The 21,479-nt window shown below is 35.4% G+C and overlaps 1 long non-coding RNA gene across 1 annotated transcript in view; it reads left to right on the top strand.

Moving 5' to 3' along the window:
* Positions 1–17,803: 17,803 nt before the first annotated feature.
* The window catches only part of LOC136846400 (uncharacterized), an 84,691-nt gene continuing 81,015 nt past the window's right edge, over positions 17,804–21,479 (top strand). The window contains exons 1-2 of the long non-coding RNA XR_010855369.1: positions 17,804–18,031; positions 19,042–19,143. This is a non-coding gene — a long non-coding RNA (uncharacterized lncRNA). The remainder of the gene's footprint in view (positions 18,032–19,041; positions 19,144–21,479) is intronic.

Here is a 21,479-nt window from a genome sequence, read left to right as displayed (position 1 = left end):
TTACTCTTTTCTCCATCTTAAATCTCATAAACTCTTCTCATCTTACACTTATACAAGATACCTCACCAAATATGCAAGGAGCTCAAAAGGCAAATTTTAAATTAGATATAATTCATAAATTTTCTCTGGCATAAAAAAGGGTTTTAATTCAGTTAGAGTGCAAAGTCAAATTATCTTGAGATACATAATCAATTTCATTCTGTTTTGTTGAACATCGCAGCAAGTGTTGCAAACGAAAGAGACGGGATGGCTTAGAGGAAAAAAGAGGGCTTTAATAAAAAATATTGATTGATAGCTTTCAAGCCTCACTGTGACACGTTGTCTTTAGCATCAGACCTTTCCTTCTCCACCTGTTTGGCACCATTTCAATCATGACAGTGGTGACGTCAATCAATCAATCAATATCCATTGCTATTAGATTTTTTAGAATAACTTTACACTGATTACTTGGTCATCCCAATGAACGTATGTAATTAAACAAATGACTGGGTTACGGGAAGATAATTATGGATATGGAATGGCAGACTAAATAGTGAACTATTCATTACACTTTGTGAATTGAACTAGAGAGTTATAGACAACTGTCTGGGATGGTGTCCATAATTATTTTCCATGATAAACCTTGCCAGACTGACAATTCATCAAAAGCTTTCTCCATCACGTTTCAAAATGTTCTACTGCACCAGCAATTACTAAGATGACCAATTTAACTGATCACTCGGGCTTTCCGGCCAAACGCCTTTGGCCGGCAAGCTACCCAACCATCGCAGCAATCATGCTTTTGATGTAAAAACTCTACGGCTAAATCATTACGTTGATCGAGGCTTTGCTTTGAACTATAATGCTTACAACTAGCATCACGCCATACCATTAAGCTAATGATATTTTCACTTGAAAACATGCCTACGTGTCGTGGCGAGACGTGAATTGAACATGGCTTCTATTTTGAATCCGGTTTTTACCAGCTATTTTCATGGATATTTTATGCGCCATTTTTCTCACCTATTTTATTTTTTTTAATTAATCTCTTTGTTTTCTGTTGGTTTTATTCATTCTTATGCTCTCTTACTTTATTTTTGGCTTGTAATGATAATATAACAATAATATATTCGGTGAGAAAATAATAATCATAATTTGCTTGAATGATCGTCTGATATCAGTTACAAATTGAACCAGAAACGTTCTGTGGCATTGGTTTATAACTTTGCTCAACTTTTCAAGACTCTGAAAGGCACTTCTGCTTACAAATTACCGACTTTGAAACAATAATGATAGTGCAGTAATAAAAGCGATGTTCTGTAAATTATGCATTTTCTACACAAAATGATATTTTGATTTGAAATATTAGTCTTTTATTATGACAAAAAATTACATGCGAGAATAAAACTGGCAATTTTTATGAGCTGCATCACGAACAATTTCACCAACAATAAGTTTGTTTCCCTCTCTCTCTTTCTCTGTTATTCAGTTATCACCAGTCCAAATTTTTTTTCTCTCTAACACATACCACACACTCTGTCTCTCTGTCATTCAAGTACTCACCACACCATATTTTTTCCTCTCTTACAAATACAAGACGCACACTCTCTCATTTAAAGTAATCACTAGGCCATATTTTTCTCTCTCTTACACATACCACTCTCTCTCTCTCTCTCTCTCAAGTAATCACCATACCATATATTTTTCTCTCTCTCACCCATACCACTCTCTCTCTCTCTCTCTCTCTCTCTCTCTCTCTCTCTCTCTCTCTCTCTCTGTCATTCAAAGTAATCACCAGGCCATATTTTTTCTCTCTTACACATACAACTCTCTCTGTGTCATTCAGGTACTCACCAAACCATATTTTTTCTCTCTTACACATACCGCACTCATGACAGAACAGGCAATTACCATGATCACGAGGTTTCTTTTCATTTTACCGACAAAGAAAAGAATTTTAAAGCTACGCTGAAAGCGTCATTGTTTAACCAGAGTCATTAAAATGATTATAAGTTGCCCTTTGACCGCCAAGCATGCGCTAGCAGTTGCATTTCTTTCTTTCTCCTGTCCAGAAATAATACAAGCAGGTCCATCTCTCGAAAGAAAGACCTTAATGAATGGATTATGTATAACCTCTCTCTCTCTCACACACACACACAAACATTATTTTCGTTTATTTGAAAAAGTGAATCACTGACATTTACATAATGTAATTATCAATGACTTATTTCTTATGTCTTATGTCATTATACTTCATGCTAAACTTTACTTCATTGAATATATTATCGAAACATTAAGCGGTCATCAAAAGAATTCTTGAGGCAATATACTATTAATACCAGTTTAGTCTTTGTTTTTTATTGATGCCTTTTATATAGCTGCTTAGCCATTGTCATTTCAAACAACATTTCTATTTCACGCATGTATGCTATTTCGTGCATGCAATAAAATTCTTGTATTTAAAAAGGCATGTTTTTATCCAAAGTGCGCTTGAGCATATTTGGTTTGTATATGTGCATATTTGTTTGAAAGGATAAACAATTTTAGTAATTAAAGGGATTCGGTGATGAGGAATCACATTGCTATCATTTATTTGCTCTCAACGTAGTTCACAAAAAAGTCACAATGAGCGCAGTCCTGTCTCTCTCTCTCTTGTTTTTGTTGCCTTGTTACCGTTAAAACCTTAGACCTAGACCTTTTAGTAAAACCTTGACCTATCAACCTATAGGAATAAAAAAAGTTTTTTTTCTTTTGTTATAGGATTCCTTTTGTTACACGTCACTGCTTTTTCTAACGGAGGTGCCTGGGGGCAACAAGTGACCTTTCCTAATATCATTAACCTTATGAGGAGGTGGGGGAGGTGACCCGAAATATTCTAATCTAGAAATAATTTTTTTTTTTTTGTTATTCCAAAGTGCCATAAAGGAATTAAAGGCGTGTTAGTCTTCCTTTCACATATTTATACATATACTCTCTCTCTCTCTCTCTCTCTCTCTCTCTCTCTCTCTCTCTCTCTCTCTCTCTCTCTCTATATATATATATATATATATATATATATATATATATATATATATATATATATATATATATATATATATATAAAGTTAAATATACCTTAGTTTTATCTTTAGACCACTGAGCTGATTAACAGCTCTCCTGGGAGCTGGCCCGAAGGATTAGACTTATTTTACGTGGCTAAGAACCAATTGGTTGCTTAGCAACGGGACCTACAACTTATTGTGGAATCCAAGAACCACATTATAGCAGAAATGAATTTCTATCACCAGAAATAAATTCATATACACACACATATATATGTATAAATGTGTATATATGTATATATACTTATATATATATATATATATATATATATATATATATATATATATACTGTATATATAACCTGCATTAAAATATTAAACGGAATTTCAGCGTTGCTTTAGCCTTTGATTCAACCCGTCGATAGTTTGTGAATCCATTATTTATTGCCTTTAAAAAAAATGGTATTCATCAGAATTTATGACTTTCTTTCATTGCAGGTAATGGTCGCTTCGTAACGCTGAAAGATAAATTCTTTTCAAATTTAGAGACATGCTATTCAAAATTCTGATACCTGTCTCGCTGAGTACTGACAGATTATGCAAAGTTGGTTCAACATGTCGAGGTTCATCCCGTGATTACTGCTGGCCTTTTTATTTATTCTCTCTCTCTCTCTCTCTGTCTTTTTCTCGCTCTCTCCTTCGAAAAGTATGACAAATTTAATATCGTCTGTGATTTTACATTACATAATGGAAAAGAGAAGAAATATTATGAACCCTTACAGAAGAGTGTATTGCCTTATTGCAAAGTGAACAAAATCGGTTATTTTTTCGATGAAATTCACCTTTGCGTTCATTAGCAATTCAAAGAACAGCATAACTTTTTTAAAAGTGCCATCCACAAAGGTCCTGGCGAAAGTAGTGTCACGTCAGGACCTCGACGAATTTTCAAAGCCCAATCTAATTCGATCTGCAACTTTTGCGCCTCCGAATGTCTCTTCGTACGTTTCAGAAAAAATAAATAAATAAGTAAATAAAAAATAAAAAAATAAAAAAACTCTGCCTGTCTCTGTGACGTTTTATGCGGTTCAAAAGTGGGGGAATGGGGAGGGGGCGGAGGAGCTTACAAGAAAATTTAAAAAGAAAATACTCCTGACTGTCGTGGCAGGTCTCAGAACATGAAGGCATTCGTAAATCCTTGATGGAAACATGCAAGTTTTTTTTTTTTTTATCACATATTAGACTCACTGGCCTGGTGGGACAGGACTGCGTGTTCACGAAAACTTCATTTGAGTACGTAATGCACGAACTATTATGAACTTTCATTTTGCAGTGTTTTTAAGCCCTTTATTATAAAAGCCATTAAAATGAAATATATTTTAGATTAGATTATCGTTTTTGCCTTCCTTTACATACTGCCATTTCATTCTCCCTCAATTCTCTTTGCAAATTAACGTCTCTTTAGGCTAATTCAGTTTAAATGCGCATACACTTTGTACAACAACAATAATAATAATAATAATAATAATAATAATAATAATAATAATAATAATAATAATAATAATAATAATGTCATATTTAAAAAAAATTGTGAAACTCTCCTTGATTTGTAATACAATCATAACTTCTAGGCAGTAACTATACAATTAATTAAAAAAAGCTTAATGTCTCGCTACATGAGAGCAGTAATTCAAAACACAAGAAGGAAACCTGACCTACTTTATGAGAGCTAAGAAATTTAGTTCCTTGGCTTCTTAAACTATTTTGAGTAACTAACTAACCAACCATCCCTATCCTAATCCAGGAAATATACCTTTGTTCAGCAAAATTCTGAAAAAGGGAGTGTTCTTGAACAGTTGCTGTATATGGTTACAGTATTGTATTATGAATTTTTTTCTAGTGCAGGCATATTGCATAGTTTAGCGATGTTCATCATTTTGTTTAGTCCTTCATTTTGTGTTGATGGAATGATTTTATTGAGAAATAATGAACTGACTCAGTGATGACTCATTGAAGACAGACAAGTTCTTAGGTACACTGGAGGCTATTTAGCCATGGGTTTGGACAGCTAGTGCGAACTCACTGGAGGACATGAATAGTATCATATGGGCTTGGGCAAAGTCCATACTCGTAAGGGTTGAGAGAGTAATGGCCCTGTCCTCCGTAGAATGAACGCCATGAAGCTTTCGGGAAGACTCTTATTTTAAATTTCGTAATCAGGCGAAGATATTAGTATATAATACGAACTTATCTAAGTTAATCGAATTAGAAGAAACGCCTTTTGCTATGAGATGGATTTTCTTTGATAGGTAATCACCTGATTTTCACGATACGCGGTTTTATTTTGGAGACCTCTCTTGTCAACTTAGCCTGTGGGATATCATTCTATAGTGTAAGAGGTGAAATTCCTGATGACATTTAATTGTAAGGTCGTTTGCTAAAGTTGTATCATTTTCTTACTTGGAAAAATATAGTTAACCCAGAAACGTTCGTTTATTTAAGGTTTTGATCTTCTTATCTCCAGGATAAAGGTTCAAAAGTTTTACTTGTCCATCCATGCTAATAGAATATACCATGGAAGTGTCCCTGTCGTCAAAATTGTTATAATCTCTTTATCTCTTTCTCTGTCTTCCATTCCATTCGTAAAAATACTGGTATTCAGAAAACAAGATTTTCGTAAATTTCTCTCTCTCTCTTTCTCTCTCTTACACACGCACACAGGAACACACACCTTTTAATTCGCGAAGTTAACAATATCCTGAATGGACACCATTAGCTAAATCTCGTCTTTCTATCTGTCTGTTTGTCTGTCTCTAATTCCATTCGACGTCAGGGGATCTGAAACTTACACGAAACCTGATTTTTCCATTTACTACTTCGTAACGAAGTAATCAATTTCCACCTCGCTGGGCTATAGCATGCAAATTCAACCCTTGGTGCCTCGGGGGAGGTAAGGGATTTGTGAAGTTTTCTCCTACAATTGAAAACTCTCGGAAAAAAAAAAAACTTTTATTCTTTTAAAGAATTTCTTTTACACCTGAAATTGCTCATATAGCTTAGGTTTATTTAGAGTTAAAGTACATTTCTGTTTATTATTTCATTGGATCTATATAATTTTTTACTTTATCCTTTACAAATGAACGTTTGCTATGTAAAACTTCCCTTTATGATCTATTGTCTATGTATTTATTATTGTAGTGTTGAATTTTTAAGTCTTGGTATATTCTATGGTTCTACAAGTGGGAATTTTATAGCGATGTATGAAAAGCAAAAAATATGAATGCTTTTAAGCGAGAATGTTTTTTTTTTATTTCTTCCCTGCTGAAATATTTTTTTATATTCAGTCTATGAAATAACTTTCTCTCACGACAGATTGTGGTTGCTGAATCGACTTGTCAGTCATTGATTGCCCAAGTAATTTGTCGTTGATACTGGCGAATGGGTTTTGAAAAAATAATATTCGTTTATGCTATGTTTTGCAAAATTTTATGACTCACTTTTCTTTGTGTGTATTCATTTATATGTTTAGGCGTGTTTAATCAATGTAATAAAAACAAGTTATGTTTCGTCTTCATTTACTAAAGAACTTTATAGTCATGTTTATTACGCATTTATAACAATTCTAATTTTTTTCTCGAAAAACGTTGCAAATGATTAACGACTAATACAAATTGGAGACTCATTTAAATATCTGAAAAACTGCCTTTGGCAAGTTCTTAGTTTTTGTCTCTCTGCGAGTGATTACTCTTCTGTCCAGCCAGTGCCTGCCTACCATAAGTTAGACTGAATCCTTGTTATCACCATGGCCATAGGGGTGAAGGACCCCTGTCTCCGGTCAGGTACGAAGTGGCACCCTACGGTTGACTAGGTTAGACTGTTTCCCCTGTAAATACCAACTCTAGACTTTCACCTATGGTTAAGTGCGTTTGGAAAGAGAAGAAGCCTCAGGCTAAGAACAGCACGTTAGGTTTATTTAGGTTAGGATGCATCCCATTTGTTCCATTAACCTCACATTTTACCCACAGCTAAGGGAGGGTCAAAGGGAGGTGAACATGGAACGATATAAGAAGCTTTTTTTATGTTAGGCTATGGAAAGAAAGGTTATGAAATGTTCTTTTAAATAATAATTGTTAGCGTGAGCCATACATTTTGTTCAGCTGCTTCCCCGTTTTTTCTCCATATTTTCCCCACTGCAGTAGGGAATAGTCTCTTGTTTTTGTCTTTATTGTGCTCGGCTTCAGTGGCTAGAAATAGGTCTAGAATTAGGGTCAATCTGGTTATTGTGCCTTGGTTCCCTTGGTGAGGTTCTTGTAATTTCTAATTCAAAATTCTGTCGCAAAAAATGGTAATAAGCCATTTACCACTCTGTCGACGAAGCAGTTAGAAGTGTGTTTTAAGAATATCTTCTACCAGTGATTGAGTAAACAACTGAATAACGGGGTCACGCTGACTGTCATGCAGCATCTGTGAGACAGATAAGCCGGCGCGTAACAGAGCTAAAAGAGATATTTAATATTTATAAATTTTTGATAAAGAGATCAGTGAAAGGGACAGCTAAATATCTTATCTATAAGGTCTTGGAAAAAAAAAACAAGCACTGAAGCCCAACCCCGGAGGAAGCCATAAACCTGTCTCCTGAAGTAAAGACGGTTAAAGAAGTAGAGAAAATGTAAGAAGGGAGAGAGTACCTCACATTCATGCATTTATTTGTGGTTCCAGAGTGAACAGAAATCTTCAACGAACCATTCATTCCGACGATGAATAAACAAATAAATAAACAGATAAACTCCTGGAACCTAATCTTTTCTCACTGCCGTCTTAGGGGAAAACGCCCACGGGAAATTAGCGTTACGAGCTGGCGGAAGGGTTACGCCATTGTTGTTCCGAAGGGCTTCAGTTCCTCCTGGAGGATCATTTGGGTTCTTTATGGGTTATAAACACCTTCAGCAGAGGAAAGACTAATATCAAGCAAACGATCTTTTAATGGGGTAACCCGAAAGAATCGTAAACGGTCGGGGATCTTTCTCTCCTTTAGATGGTCATTAGCTACGAATCATTCTCTCTCTCTCTCTTCCCACACGCAGGCTGAAATGTTATAATGATATGTCGGCATACTTTGTTTTCTGTTTATTGTGAAGCGTAATGTGAACTTTTCGGAATTCTCTCTCTCTCGCCGCCAGGGCACGTAAGCTGAAAATGTTATTAGTATACGTCGACGGTTTTTCCCTGTTTACTACGAAAGTGGTAAGATACTTTTCAGAATTTCTCTCTCTCTCTCTTCTCCCACGCGTAGCTTGAAATGTTATACAAACACATCGGTAAATGTTATGAATATACGTCAACAATTTTTTTCCTGTTTATTATGAAAAGTGATAAGACGTTTTTAGAATTTTTTTTCTCTCTCTCTCTCTCTCTTCTCCTAGGCGTAGCTTGAAATGTTATACAAACAATTCGGTAAATTTTCCATGTTTATTACGAACAGAAATATGAACTTGTCAGAATTCAAATGAGGTGTTGATCTTGATCTTAGTTCAGCTCCGACAAAGCTGAATAGGTTATCTTTTTATGTTAAGTAGTTTATAACGAGGCGGCGAGTAAGAGGCAGTCAAGGTGTATTCTAATTTATTGATACAAAATCTCTGACAGGTCAAGAACTCTTGCGAGCGGAAAAGTAGAATTTGACATTAGAAGAAAACGGAGGGACGTCTATATCCAGTCAGATGTGTTTTCTCATACTGAAGAATGGTTAACAATTCTATATACAAATTAGGAAGAGGTTTCAAATACATGTGACTAGAAAGCTTGCAATGTCCTACATTCATTAGTAATTACAGTTCTGACAAAGACATAAAGTATCTTGTGAAAAATGCATAAAAGATCGCTTGAATCAGGAACGCTGGATCTGTGTTCCCCGAGAGTCTCGGTGCTTCATGTAGATTTTTGTTTTGTAGCGAGGATGGTCTGAGGGTCCAGGCGACAGCTCTGGACCTCACAAGTTCTTTATGGATTCCTCCTACTATATCCTAATTCCCATTTTTACATTGTAATGGAGAGCACTGTAGAAGGAATAAGGCGCGTGAATAGACCGCGGGGTCGGAGGAGAGACAAACTAATTTTGATAAGCCTCTTGATTGGATTTTAGTTTCTGCAAAACATTGTCTGGTGTGTGTGTGTGTGTGTGTGCGTGTGTGGCGGTGGTGTAGGGGGAGGAGGAGGCGGCACCAGGGAGTGGGGGGAGGGTGTTATGTTAGGGTCTATGGGCCACAATGAGGCAAGATAACCTATGAGTGAGGCTGAGAGGACGAATAACGTGCAACATTCGATTCTTCTTTTCTTGTAGCTTTGAAGGAAGTTGGGGTGCTGTAATCTCTCCCCAGTCAAATGAATCATCATCGAGTGCTAAAAAAATCTTTTGTATTCCAAACTCGATGGAACTCCCGCTGTACGAAAACAAATACAGCACAACGCGCGGGCATAAGCCGTAATATTTACTCTCGTCCTCTGCGCACGAGCTCGTGACACCGGTGCAAATGTCTTTGTAATCCCGTGGAGAGGTAAACTGCCGCGGTTATAATCTGTGGCACTATACTGCCGGGATGCTTGGCAGGGCCCCAGAGATTTACTGTAATGGATGCTGTGATCTCCGCTCTAATAGAATAGGCGCAGCGTTACCGCTGCCAAAGTTCTGGTGCTTTTCCAGCGTTCAGAGGTGGAATCCATGTTTTAAGTGAAAAAGAAAAATTAATAAATAAAAACTGAAAAATAAGTAGAAGAATTTGGAAATCATTTTTTCGTTTTTTGGGTGTGATAAGCGATCGGGCAGTTTCCATATTGTTTTAAAAAGCAGTCCATTTTCTTTATATAAAGCAGAGAGGATAAAAAGAAACTAAATAAAAAAAAAGAATATGATTCGTGAAAACTAAGATTAAATATTTCATTTACCTGTTTTTTTTATTGAATCTCTTCGATTTTTAGATACATTTCCCGTTAATACTGTTTTATGGTTATAAGCTGAAGACTTCTCTTTTACTATGCAAATTTTACGCTTTATTATGCCATTAAGTCAAGCAATATCCTCGCACACTATTATTCAAGACTGACATTATTCCCCATTATCTGGTTTTACGCCAAAAGCTTAAATTATCCAATATTTCGTTAGCTTTGATACATTTCAAATGTTATCGATGACAAAATATAAACTGAAAATTCACTAACATTTCCATAGTTGTTCTCCATTTCAAACTTTATCAACGATACTACACACACACACACACACACACACACACACACATATATATATATATATATATATATATATATATATATATATATATATATATATATATATATATATATATATATAAATATATATATATATATATACACATATATATATATATATATATATATATATATATATATATATATATATATATATATATATATATATATATAATATATTTACATGTATATGTGTATATATATGTATGTATATATATATATATATATATATATATATATATATATATATATATATATATATATATATATATATATATATATAAGTAAAAAAGAATGTTTAAGATCTCAAGAACTAATTTCACTCGCATGAAGAAATCCTGCCTCTCAAGACGGGAAGAAGAGAAATTCCTATTGGAAAGATCTCCGATTTTGCTGTGATCCCAACAGGAAATCCTGCAGAATTGCCAGGCAGTATTGCCCTCAGAGGGGGTCGGGGGTAGGTATTGCCTAAGGGGTTTTTGCCCATAGGGGATGTGGTGGGATACAGCCCTCGTGTTGAGGGCTTGTGGGGAAGGGTGGGGAGGGGGAGTTACTGGCTTCCGTGGGTATCAATGATATTCCGAAGGAAAATTCTGTGTCATTGAAATGTGGAGTACGTTTCACGTCCAATCTCAAGTTAAATTGACTGATATTGGATATTACCAAGTCTCATGTCCCTGGTCCACTGCCAATAAATCTCGCTCTCTGGAATTTGGGGAATAAATTTGCATACACTCATAGCGAGGTTCCTTTTCTCTTTTGGGTGAAAATATCACTCGCGTCTATTCGGAGATTCAGTCTTAATGTGAGTTTAAAGGGGTCGATTGTTTGATCGGTGTGAGAGCATGTGTTTTTGTATGCACATAAACACACACACATATACACACACACACACATGTATATATATATATATATATATATATATATATATATATATACATATATATATAATATATATATATATATATATATATATATATATATATATATATATACATATATATAATATAATATATATATATATACATATATATATATATATATATATATATATATATATATATATATATATATATATATATATATACATATATATATTTGTGTATGTACACATTACTTTAGACATATGTATCTATCTATCTATATATATATATATATATACATATATATATATATATATATATATATATATACATTAAAAAAATATATATATTTGTATGTAAGATTACTTTAACAATGCCATGAATATTTACTTAAGTACTTCCCATTTATCATGCCATACTAATTCTACATATGTAAAATACAGATACAATGTCTACGACATAATACATTAAAAAAACCATCAGGGCATATTCTCATAGATATGTCCAGCGGATCCATAACAAGTATTGAAATAACCAAAATTTGAATAGGCTGCGTCTTCCCAGTGAAACCGCGCACGCGCAAACCGGTGACGTTTTTACTCGTAACGCTCCGTAAAAGCTATCTGATGATATTTGACGCCTTTTCGAAATTATTTGTTATAAGAATACTATTCGTTTTTTTGTGTTTGTGTAAAATATATTATGCGATTATTCTGTCTTATTTCTATATATTTCACTTTTAAAGAACGAAATGTGGATTACAATAGCCTGGCATAGCTTGCTTTACATTTTCAAATGCTCGTTTCCGGCATGCAAGGGCATCAAGAATGAAATTCGTTGTTGGAGATTGGAATGAAGAATCCAGACGAGACTTCCCGTTGTACCAGAGGGAGTAAAAAATAAAATAAGGGTGAATAAAATTCAAACCAAGTCATGCGGTAAAGATCGGCCTATATGATGACAAATGGGATGATGGTGACGGTGGTAATTTAACTGATTTCATGTATAAAAGCAAGCCCTGTATCATATGCTAGTGCTAGTACTTCGTAATCTTAGCTGATAAAAATTTTATTATATTCTTGAAACTATGTAGAAAACGATGCACATTATCAAGAATATGAGGTTATTCTTCAGACTTTTATTCTCCGGTCATTTAGTTTTAAGGTTAAGCAAAACTTCAATATTACAGAAACCTTTCAAGCAATAACTATAACAGTTTTTTATGTTAAAAACAGAGGAAAATTAAAGTTATTATTTTGTTCGAACTGGGACTCTCAAGCCAATTTAAACGCGTATGGATAATTATATTCTGTTTCAACCTTAGAGGGTATATATCTGGAGATGCTATCTGTAAACCAGTACTACGCAATTCGTTGGCCATCCACCAGGGCGGCGCTGCAGAGTCTTGCGGCCATCTTTACATGTCTGGCAACCGCGCAAAATGAACAGGGGCTTAGTGCGATTGTGATTGTTGTTAATCCTGAATGTTTAGTGAGTGAGTGTTTAGGGTTTAGTGAATGTTTATTGAGTAAGTGTTTCGTGAATGTTTATGAGTAAGTGTTTAGAGAATGTTCAATGTTTAGGGTTTAGTGAATGTTTTGTGAATGTTAGTGAATGTTTAGTGCATAAGTATTCAGTGAATGTTTAATGAGTGTTTAGGACTTAGTGAATGTTAGTGTTCAGTGAATGTTTAGCGTGTAAGTATTCGGTGAATGTTTAGTGTGTAAGTAGTCGGTGAATGTTTAGTGAATGTTAATGTTTAGTGAATGTTTAGTGTGTAAGTATTCATTGACTGTTTAGTGAGTGGTTAGGGTTTAGTGAATGTTAGTGTTTAGTGTGTAAGTATTTAGTGTTTAGTAAATGTTAGTGTTTAGTGAATGTTTAGTGAGTATTTAGGGTTTAGTGAATGTTTTGTGGATGTCAGTGTTTAGTGAATGTTTATTGTAAGTATTAAGTGAATGTTTAGTGTGTAAGTATTCGGCGAATGTTTAGTGAGTGTTTAGGGTTTAGTGAATGTTAAATGTTCAGGAGTTTAGTGAGTGTTTAGGGTTTAGTGGATGTCTTGTGAATGTTAGTGTTTAGTGAATGTTTAGTGTGTAAGTATTCAGTGAGTGTTTAGGGTTTAGTGAATGTTTTCTGAATGTTAGTGTTTAGTGAATGTTTCGTGTGTAAGTATTCAGTGAATGTTTAGTGAGTGTTTAGAGTTTAGTGAATGTTTAGTGTGTAAGGGTTTAGTGAGTGTTTAGGATTTAGTGAATGGTTTTGAATGATATTGTTTAGTGAATGTTTGGTGTGTAAGTGTTCAATAAGTGATTAATGTCTGTTTAACGTTTAATAAGTGTTTAAGGGTTAATAAGCATTTAGGGTTTAGCGAGTATTTAGTGTTTAAAGAAAATACATGGTTTAGTGAATTTTTAGTGTATAGTGAGTGCTAAGTGAATGCTTAGTGAGTATTTATTGTATAGTGAGTACTTAGTGAATGTTTAGTGTATAGTGGGTTCATAGTGAATGTTTAGTGAGTTTTTAGTGTTTAATGAATGTTTAGGAATAAGTGAATGTTTAGTGAATGTTTACTGAGTGTTTAGGGTACAATGAGTATTTAATGAGTGTTTAGTGTTTTATGAATGTTTAGCGAGCGTTTAGTGGACAGTGAGTGCCTAGTGAGTGTTGAGTATTCACTGAGTATTTAGTGTTACTGAGTGTGAGTGTGTAGTAAGTGCGAGTGTTTAGTGAGTGTGAGTGTATGGTAGGTGCGTGTGTTTAGTGAGCGTGAGTGTATAGTAAGTATGTATGTTTACTGAGTGTAAGTGTATAGTGAGTGTTAGTGTTTAGTGACTGTACATTACTGTTTAGTTAGTGTTTAGTGACTGCATGCAAAGAAAGTCCTGTAATTTACAGGAACCATTTCTGGTAGACATTGCTTAGATCCAAGAGCAGATGCTTAGGCCCTGACAACAATGGTTAGTGCTTAGGCCAGTGGTCTTCAAACTTTTTAAAACCATGGCCCTTTGGGCATTTCCAAATATTCATGGCCTACTGCCCTGATTTGCATATAAATTATGTTCATAATAAAACATACAATACCAGGTACTTAGGAACTGTACATTTCTTAACATGTTCAAACAAATTTTCATAAATGCATTATATGGTAAATGTATCTAAATTTTCATGAAAGTTAAATATAATAATCTAGAAATCAATGACTGAACTTTGATTATTGTAAATAAAATTCATGTACCAGACCTTACGGCTTGAAACATGGCCAAAAGATAAACATAAAAACCCAGCTTCTCTGCTGTTCACGGTAATCACTAACTCACGTAAGCAGCTAATGAGATGGACGTACTTGTTCCATATCTACAAACCTATCAAATTAGGGAGAATTGTGGACAAGGCACATCGCATTCATCCTCCACCTCTATGAGGTTTTCTTGCTTTTGTTTTGATTTGAAGTAAGGTAGAAAAGCCTGATTCATATAAGTGGAGGAGAAAGGTAGAAGTGTTTTTAGTGCACGCTTACCAATTCTTACCAATTCAACAACTTCACAAAAATTCTCAAGCATTGCAAAATTACCGGCATTAATTTTCCTAACCCAGTTCTGGATCTAGGAATGAACCAACAAAATGAATTACAGTTTTGCCTTCATTGACGTTTCAGATTTTTATTTCTTTTGTTTTAATTTTATTCTTTTTACTTTTTATATCGTTAATTTATTTTTATTATAATCTAGTTAAATGTCCGTGGCCCACCTGAAAACCAGGCCATGGCTCACCAGTGAGCCATGGCCCACAGTTTGAAGATCACTGGCTTAGGCCAACCTGTTTTGGTAAGGTAAAAAAGCTAAAAATAATAACAGTAATATAGTATAGTACTATGAGCTGGACCGAGACCTTTCAATATGGCCGCCCGAGGTCACGCCCGGCAGGGAGATCGCCACTCCATGTTATTGACGCTCTATGATTTCAACTCATCTGTCCACGAAAAATTAACATTCATTCACAACTGGTCATGGCAACACTGTGGGATGTACCGCCCGCCGACAGAGGATAAGAGAAAAATGGTAGAGGAAAGACACAGGAATAACAAAACGAATACTTGAAACAAACGAATGGAGAAGGAGAGAGAGAAATAACGGCGATCCCATTGTCCTAAAGCAACGTACTATAGGACTAGGCCTAGACATTTAAAAAAAATTGATTGACAAAATCCAGTATTTTCAATATAAAAATTTTAACAGTAAATAATATACCCTACCCTTTCCTAAGTTAGTGCTCATCGAAGAGTGCGTAGTATTTTCAGTTATGCTGAGCTTTTCCTCATCACTTACTATCTCCTTCATCATTGTTACCAGGGTCGAGGTAAAATTAGCACACCGTAGAAAATCACATCTCTAGATGCGTCTCAGCAATATCTTTTTGAGTTTTCCCTTATTTGAATTAACAAAAACTTTTCAATAATGTTAAACTTTTGCTGTATTTAGTAACATAGAAGGGGAAAGCTTTCTTGTCCGTAGGCCTATGCTAATTTTACCTTGCACCAACCTTGCCCACTCGTTTTGCTGTATTTAGTAACATATAAGGGGAAAGCATTCTTGTTCGTAGGCCTATGCTGATTTTACCTTGCACCAGCCTTGCCCACTCGTAATGTCCATCAATGTCAACTAAAATTTCTAAATAACAGACCGATACTCGAAGTCAGAACCCGACGATGTTTATAGAGTTTCTGTGTTAGACCATTTTAGCAGCCAATAAATTGCTGATGTGAGAAAAGGCAGAAACATACGAGTATTTTAAAAACCGTTAGAAATAGGGCTCCTTTCAGAGTCACTGGGAAAGCATTTACATTGTAAATCAATATTTTTGCAACATTTTATACATAGATAAACTCAAGGTATCCATATATACAGCCCGGCTTTGTTAAAGACCAGTTCACTAATGTTCTCCCGCCAGAATTTTTTAAAAACAACTGTAGCATTTCTTACCCCTCCCATTGCACTATAGGTCTAACCCGTCTTATTCTTATGACCTGATTTCTACTTCATATCATACAAGCAATATAAGGAAAGTTAGTATTGATATCAGCATGAAAGAAGACAATAACAAGTATGCAAAATTCGGAACAGAGAGGAATTTTGTAAGTTCTGACCGGGCCAGTCATATTTTTTACAATTATATTCACGACTTAATGACTTTTATCAGTTAAAAAATTATAAAGATTAAGACGTAACTAAAGCATGTATATTAGACTCCGGTAGCATGAACGGGATGTATACTTCAAAGAAATAGTAACAAACCTAAGCAATGAGTTATGCCAAACGTTCTCCTCTCTCTCTCGCTCTATCTCTCGAAAATAATTGTCACCTTCCTTTGCCGACAAATAATAGGCCCATTTCACGCACATGAAAACAATTTCAATAAAATGTTCGCGTCTCTCTCTCGTGTTGACTGGTATATCCCCTCTGCAATTATTCTTCACTACGCATAGGTCTAGGCCTAATTTCAATCTTATCACTCTTAAAAGGTCAAATATAGTTTACTTGCATTAGGAATCGAACGGAAGATATATTTATGCACTTTAACTGATAAAAGTATTCATAGAAGCCTACAGTCAATCTATTTATCCACAATTTTAAATGTAACAGGTATACTAAACCAAACTAGAGTCAAGATGTTAAATACCTGAATCAACAGTGGCACTATCATGCAGAGGTAAACGTTGGTTCGGTCTGGCGTCATCCTTCAATTTTCTTGCATTTTCAGGGCAGTAGTTAAGCAATTCATGCCTGAGGTTTCTTGCATAATCGCTTTGTTGAAAATGAACAGAACACTTTTACATTTTAGGTGTTTATATTGTCACTTTTGCAGATGTTCCCCCACCTCCTACACATTTCGGGAGTTTTAGGGAAACGGTAAAAACTAACTTTTTCACCTCCAACATTGTCCTTTTCTGTGTTACACCATCCATGAATAACACATATCACCATGGCAATAACGTACTAAATTCCCAAAACCTCAAGAACTGTCACAAATTCGCGAAAGCCACATGCAAGGAGAGGAAGGCACCGTGTGACGCCATGCGCGGGAGTCGAAAGATCGACCTCTGCGAACTCACCTTATCTTCTTACATCTTGAAAAAAAGTATCGTGCAATCAAGTCATTTGGCTTATTTTCAATAGTTTCGCACATTTTGAAGGATGCTTGCGTAATATACATTGTTTATTAAAAACAAGAACTTTCACATCAGATACCTGCAGACTGCCACATCGGTATAAAAACGATATCGGTTCAGTTTCAGCTGAAGCTGTGACTCCGAAAGTCTGGTTGGTAACTTCTCGCGGCCCTCCCCCTTCCCTGGTTGTTCGTATACGTTCAACAGTTTTTTTACTGTTACTCAGTTCTTACACCATTATGGCCCGGGTATATCTGTAGTAACTGAAAAGGACATATTTATCATTAAAGCTATTTTTGCACTTTTTGTGTATAATTCCGTGTCTTCCATATAAATAAGTACTTTGGTAGGAATTTAAAGTCCATTTGATTACATTCGAATAAGATGGACTTAAGCCAATCAGCAGCCGATATCATGAGCAGTGTTGCCATGACATATTGTAAATGAAGACAATATTCCGATGGCAAGCACCGTCTTGAGAGTGTCAGGGTGCTCAGTTACACTTTAACCGTCATCAATTAAACGCCTTAGCCGATTACCTCCGGACGATGACACACTAGATACTGCTGTTTTGGATGGGGTTCATTGAACTATACAGGAAATGGAGCATACTTATTCCCGGAAGGTGAAAAGCCCGGAATACAGTGATAGGAATGAGAGGGAAGCAGCGAACGATATTCTTGTGGAAGGACTCAAATGAGGTAAAGTGATTGAAATGCCCGTGCTTATAGGTCTAGGCATCGATACATGTGAGTAACTTGCTTGACAGTAAACATAATATATTGCTATCGGGCAAAATATATTGTGATATTAATTATTGTTTGAATTAAGCTGGCGGTATGCCAGCACTGGCTCTTGCTCATAGGGCAACCCTTAAGTTATTAATTGTCGAAGTCAAACAGTATCTACGGGTCACGGTAAACTTCTGAGTCGGGGAGCCATTGCTCCTTTAGGGAGAGGTGGCGGAGGGTTGTGGGGCTGCAGCACTCCTGTATTCAGTTATGTTTAAGTTACCGACCTATTTAACCGTATGACAACGGCATGAAAAAACACTTTACGTTTAAATCAGTCAAAATGTTTCAGAAGTAATCCCCCTGTGCATGAGAAGGCGGCCATGTTGAGCTAAGCCGGTAATGGCTGCCAGTCATCGAACATAAGCTTTAGTTCGAGCGTTGTCAGCAGGAGGAAATTTCTATATAATTTTGCTTCACAGTTTCGTAATGATGTAAAACAAATGCAGACTTTAAATATCGAACACAAATATCTGAGAATATAGTTGCAAGTGCAACGTGGATATCTGTTAGAGCTATTTATGCATATAGGCCTATCACTATTTTGCACGTTAAATGGACTATAACGTCTGAAAATGTTTCGTCGCAATGAAATCTTTGCAGCAGCACAGTGACACAACCAAGTGGGGGAAACAGATGAAACTTGTGCCACCAACTATCTGAAGGCATATAAGAAATTTCACCAAGCAGGGTACTAGGCCTAGGTCTCGAAGCAATGGCTACATGTTAGAACCAGTTGCTTACTTAATGGTGTATCGTGGAGCAGAATAACAGAGATAACATTGGTTAAATGCCGAGGGTTTATTCTGTCAATACTTATTTCAAAAAACAATATTACAGCTTTAAAGTACAAATACAAATATGTGGTATCATTATTTATAACTGCTTGTATAGCTGTGGTGTTTTTTTATTATTTGCAGGCATGAGATAGAATCTGGACTTCTCTGTACATGAGGCAACACGAATGAGGCAAGATTGTAACGTATTTCCCGAGATCCTGCATATGAGACAGTTCGAAAGAGGTAAGAATAGAAAGTATTTCTGAAGACCTGTTACAGTACAAAATCAAACGGATGTTTTAAGAGCGCATAGCAATTTCGTCAATGAGAGAACGTTGTAGGTGTCTAACAGAGCATGCCTCCACTTTTTTGTTTATTTCAATTTGAATGAATAACGAAAGCGATCATTCTATAAAGTTTTCCAGTAGCCAATAACTTATACGAGGTACATATAGACTTACATGGATGGGCCACGTATATGCTTGTACGTAATATGTACAGTAGGTGTGTGTGTGTGTGTTTGTGTCTGGGTTAACTGCCTGCAGTAGTGGGATGTTAGTCACAGCAACGCATACATGAGATGTTTTCCAAGCCAGAGAGAAAGAGAGGTTACCATAATGCCAATTGTGTATCGATCTTCCGCATATATATAAATTATTGCTATAGTGATCACGGGCATTTGTGAACGAAGTCGTTAGATATCAGTAATGCTTTGAAAGCCTTATATATTGTTGAGTACCCCACACGGCTTCCTCACTATTTTATGTATTGGGTTATTTGGATACTACAGATACTCTGGTAAATTTTGATTATTCTGTTCATGAGAATACTTCGTAATATACTTATTTTTGAGTTCCCCTATATCATGAGGATATCATTTTTCTAGCATGATTGTATTATTCTAATTTATATACGTCTTTCCTCCTCATTCTTCAGGTATCGTTCGGGTCAGCTTATTTTCCCTGATGTCAACCCATTTCGCAATGTACAGTATATACTTGGTGGTATTCATAGCTTGATTTTGAACTATGGATAGTGAGACTATGTTCAGTGTTTGCTGCTCATAGTGCACAATACATCAAACTGTACGTTACATACCGTAGAAGTGATTATGGATGCTATTCGTTTATTTGTTATTAAAATAAGTACCGCGTAGAATACACACAAAGAATTTGGTGGATGTAGTGGATGCACAGAATATAAAAAAATAACTGAAAAATAATAGGAAAATCGTTAATCGTTTTCTGTTTTAACAGTGATTGGCGTGCAGTCTCCTCTTTAGATCATATCGTCTTTCGTGTAATAAGGCAGACTCGGCTCTCTCTCTCTCTCTCTCTCTCTCTCTCTCTCTCTCTCTCTCTCTCTCTCTCTCTCTCTCTCTCTTTTATAAGACGAACTTTATTTGTTGTAAAGTGATAGGTTTCCTTGGCAACATAAAATTTTAAATGTTAGGTCACAGGGAAAACAACTGGAATTTCAAATCAAAATAACAGTTACAGATATTTTTAGTGAGGCATAGCTGCGGGTGTTGACTTAGTTGCTGACGGAGAAAAAAGCTGAAATTTTCTTGACTAGCAACGTGATATCATCCACCATCCATCATATAGTACTAGCTATGCCGTCAACTGTGTTGACTTTGATTCCGTTAGGTTTAGTACCACTAGGTTTACTAGAAATTTTATTCTTGTCTTAGCCAAAATGGTTGAATTGTTTGTTCTTCATAAATTGAAAAACAATTATGTTTATTGAGCAGGCTAACGTAAGTCTCACTTCTTAGTGTATTCATTATATGCCTTATCTACTTTATGTTATCATCTATCTTATTAGTAGTTGTTTGTTCTGTTAGTTGTACTTTCTTATTTCTCTTTCATTGTGTATTTTCACTTCTCAGTTTCTTTTTTTCTTATTTGGTTACTTACCTTACGGAGTTTTTAGCTTTCTGCTTTTTCAATTACGGTTGTAGCTTGGTTTATAGGGAAAATAGTATGTGGTTCATTTATTCTTCATATATACATACATAGGATGTGTCTGTCCATTTATTCTTCACATGTACATACATACATATATAGACCTATATAGATACAGAGAGATAGCTTGATAGATATAGCTTTTCGTGTTATTCCAACATATTGTTGTCAGTATGTGTGTATGTGTGTGTGTATTATATATATATATATATATATATATATATATATATATATATATATATATATTAATTTTGTCTATCATTCGATTCGACCGGGTAGTATTTATAGTGTGGGGTTCTGGGTAGCATCCTGCCTCCTTAGGAGTCCAGCACTTTTCTCACTATGTGCGCTATTCCTAATAGCACGCTCTTCTGCATGAGTCCTGAAACCTAGCCTGCTTCGGCATGTAGTTTTTCCAGGTTCCTTTTCAGGAGTCTTGGGATCGTGCCTAGTGTTCCTATGATTATGGATACAATTTCCAATGGCATATCCCACATCCTTCTTATTTCTAGTTTCAGGTCTTGATACTTATCAATTTCTTCTCTTTCTTTCTCATCTACTCTGGTGACCCATGGTACTGCGACATCAATGAGTGATATTTTCTTCTTGTTT

This window comes from Macrobrachium rosenbergii, chromosome 15 (assembly GCF_040412425.1).
Source record: "Macrobrachium rosenbergii isolate ZJJX-2024 chromosome 15, ASM4041242v1, whole genome shotgun sequence".
Classification (NCBI taxonomy): domain Eukaryota; kingdom Metazoa; phylum Arthropoda; class Malacostraca; order Decapoda; family Palaemonidae; genus Macrobrachium; species Macrobrachium rosenbergii.
The sequence above is the reverse complement of the archived record's forward strand: the minus strand, read 5'-3'. Positions and strand labels throughout refer to the sequence as shown.